Source organism: Ceratina calcarata, unplaced genomic scaffold, assembly GCF_001652005.2.
Source record: "Ceratina calcarata isolate Rehan_Ccalc_2016 unplaced genomic scaffold, ASM165200v1 scaffold11.2, whole genome shotgun sequence".
NCBI classification, from domain to species: Eukaryota; Metazoa; Arthropoda; class Insecta; order Hymenoptera; family Apidae; genus Ceratina; species Ceratina calcarata.
This window is the reverse complement of record NW_017131914.1, coordinates 79,976-83,964: the sequence shown is the minus strand read 5'-3', so window position 1 is coordinate 83,964 and position 3,989 is coordinate 79,976.

The window sequence follows — 3,989 nt, the reverse complement described above, 5'->3', positions numbered from 1 at the left end:
CAATAACTCGTTAAATATTAATACTAGCGAAAAGTTTTTATACAGAAATTGTAGATCTCGTCGTCCTCTACAAGAAAGGTCCTATGCAATTTTCCCGTAGATTCAACGGTTTAGGAGTAATTAAGGAAAAATGAAATTTTTTGCCAAAAGTTCGCCGTTTCGACGCTGGGATGGTCGGATTTTGTCAACATCAATAAAATGCCAAATAATCATACGTAGCTCGTTAAATATCGAATTTAGAAGGAAAACAACTTTTATTTGAAGCATTTTTCACAATTTTGAAAAAAAAAATTTTCGTCAGCGTCAATACTTAATTGGATATTTCCTTCTATACTTTTTAGCACGTAGCTATTTATTATTAGCATTATTCTTCCGACGTCTGATTTCTTTTTAATTATAGGAAATGCGTTTTTTTAAGGCACATAAACTTTTGGGATTAACTGTATAGCCAATACATCCTTAAAATGTTTAACATTTCGATGAATCGTCGATACGCGGTATCAGGTTGGAAGATAATTGATACCCGCGACTCTTCGCCGATTCCTGCTTTTCTCGGTTCACCTTTTCCTCGCGAGGGATCTGATTGATTTCACAACGAAACTTTCGCATTGGATGGAAACGAGTCGCGGGATCTCGACCCGCGAGGGACGTCGACAGAAGTGACGAGGAGACAAACGAAGTAGATTAGAGGTGGCCGAAGAGAAACGAAGCGAGGGGCGTTAATAATCGATATAAGAATCTAATTTTTTATTGTGCTCGCATTACCTGATTCTCTTGCGCGTCTCGTCGAACGACGGACGCCTCTTCTCCTTATCTTCCTACGAGCGAATTTTTCCCTGAGGATGATTAGGAGAAGGCGGACCCGGTCGCTTGTACGTATTTTCTCAGCCGTGGGCACACGATGAAACTTCGAGCGGTTTTATTCTTCTTTACGATGACCCCGCGAATATTTTATAGGCCGATTATTTTGATAAGCTCGGATGCGTCTTTGCACGGAAGTGGAACAAGCGTTTGTCCTAGCTGTGTAACCGACTCGTTGAAGCCGGGCCGTCGGGGGACGAGAGATAAAAAAGATAATCGAGTCTGGCGTGAGAGGAGAGCAACGGAGTCGAGTAAAGTTTCCTTCGTAGACTGGCAAGCACAAAGGGCGAGCATTTAAGAAAACGAGTGACTCTTATTCCTGTCGTCACGAGAGTCCATACCAGTTTCGTGCGGCTTGGAGCCAGCGTGCGGATAATTTTTCCCTCGGCCGAAAAGTGGGGACGACGCGACCATGGTGGGGACTGGTACTTGATGGGGGTATGCTAGGCATGGTCAGCGAAAGCGCATGAGGAGAATAGTAGTGGGGATCGAAATACGAGCGAAAAAGAGGGGAAGCGAGCCGTGTGGGAAAAATTATCCGCACGCTGCTTGGAGCTAGTGGGGTAGTAGCGAAAATATAGAAAGCATTAGAGAACGGAATGAGATGCGGACAGCGATTGTAAACTGATCTTTGCGCACTATGGACTCTCGTGACGGCATACATTCGACGGTTCGTCGTAGCTGAGGTAACGCGAGCTTCAACGGTTCACGGGTACACAGCGTCGTTTCTGATTTCCCCGTATACAGGTCTTTTTAACCGTCGAATCCTAGCGCTAACGTATATTGAACTAACGTATATACGATGGACCATGTTTGTCATACTGAAATGTTTCTAAAAAAAAAGCAAAAAAAATGTGCGTGCGTGTGTGAGAGTTTTTCCATGGTTTTTCTATGATTTAGAAGCAGAGAGATAGAGAGAGAGAGAGAGAGAGAGTAGCACGAGGCGTTCTGAGAAAAATGTTTGAAGAAACTCGAACGAACTTCGCACCGTTCGAGCCGTAGTAGTCGATGTCTCGCGTAATCCTCAGATAACCTCGAATCGTCACGGGGTCTCGTTTGACGCTCGGAGGAGACGTATCATCGGAACAACGAAGAGAAGAACGTTTCCTAAAGAGATTTCATCGACCTTCGAGAGGAACATAGGAGACCTCGAGACGGTTTTACCGACTAGCTCAGGCATGGCCAAAGTTGTCGCCGCGCGACACGACCTTGCCCGGGAGCCGAAATGGAGCACGCAGTCCGAACGGTTAATAGTGTGTATGATGCACGCACGTAACATACTGAAATAATGTGAGGGCTTCCTGGGCCTACTGCACGAAGTAGGGAGAACAGCTACAGTGGGGCACGTGTACTTGGCCATGCCTGGACTAGCTCGACGCTACGATTCACGCCGTTGGTCCTTGCGGACGTGAAGGTCGCGAAGGATCGTAGAGAAGAGTCGGAAGGAGAAGAGACAAAATCGAATTCCTCGAGTCGTCGCCACCACGACGTAGACGTAGAATACGACGAACTTCACACGAACCGGACACGTGTACTAACATTAACCACTCCGCATCAGCCGCAGGCAGACACGTAGAAGAGCTGGATCAGTAGCCAAACCGACGAAGAGCGGGACGCGAAATACTTACCTGAACCAGTACTTACTAGATCGAGCAACGAGTTTAGAATTCTGTACAGTGAGCGAAAAGAGTACCGGGAGGAGGGAGTACGAGGGATGCATCTCTGTCAGGCTCCGCATCTCGGGGGATTCGAGGTACGAACCTTTCTTCTCTGTCGGGAAAAGAAAGTCGAGAAATAAAAAGAAGAAGGAGAAAACGGCGAGAACTGAAAAAAAAAACAAAAAAAAAACAAGTGTAGAAGCGAGCGAAGCCTGTAAATAAAGTAGAGTCTCGTTTGTGGCGCGTCCGGACTTGGTTCTTCGGTCCACGGATATGCGCGACACATAATTCTATTCATTAGATCAACAGAGAAGAAGAGTATACATATATATATATATTATGAACACACACACACATACAGGAGGCACGCGCACCAGGGTCAAAGCTAGCTGTCTTCTCCTTCTCGGGGCCGGATCACGTCCTCTCAGATCCATGGTGTACAGTTTCGGTGGCCGTCGAGAGACGGGGGGGGCCCTCCCCCCGAGGGGACTCGGGTACCGGCGTGCGTAAACGTAGACGAAACATAGCTTCTCGTAATTGTAATTATGTGAATTGTAGAGGGACATTTAACTCCGGGGATCGCTGCGAACACGTACACGCATATACATACATCGTTCACACGTACACACATATCTCTATTCAGAATTCATTCTGGCTTGGTGTGGTAGAGGTGAACGGATCGGGACGGATACGAAATCGTGGCGTGGGCCCTACTTTCGATTTCTAGTCAGAGGCGACCTTCTGCACGCGCCGATCCGCGCTGGAGAATCTTTTTAGATCTTATTATCAGATCTTAAAGACAGATGTTGTTTGTATCAGATCGAATTTTGTCTAGGAAGTGGTCAATAGGGCCCAGGAAGTCCGTCAGGGTTCCGTGGTTGAATTCCATCGTTCATCGAACAGGGGCATATGTAATTAGGTCGTAGGTTTTACCCTGAAGCTTTCATCGTCCTACATATCATAGAGAAAGAGAGAGAGAGAGGGAGATCCTTTTGTTTCCGCGGCGGAGAGACAGGCCTACGAAGGGAATTGTCAAAGCGGTTGGGATATTTAAATAAATAAATAAGGGAGGGCCTCTAGTATTTGATAGGGAAACGAGCCGCGTTTCGAGACAAACGAGAAACACGCTTTTTAGGATTAGTCGCAGCTTCGACCTAGCCCCTCCGAGAAACTTTGACCAGGGAGTACGAGTCCGAGCTCCTTCCCTTACCCTCGATCATTGTCATTGACATTGATTTCTGATGAGAAAAAACAGGCATCGGTCCCTGTTTCGAATTCTATACAATGAGAGAGGAAAGGGACGCGGCTCCTTCGAATTTATTCAGTTTTCCGACATATCCATCCTCTGACCTCGTATTTTCATAAATCAAGATTTAAACTGCACACATCATCATCTCACCTCATAAAGGTTGGTCGATAAATTATTTTCATAGTCGATTTTCACATCGATCTCGCGCTGTTCTTGTATCT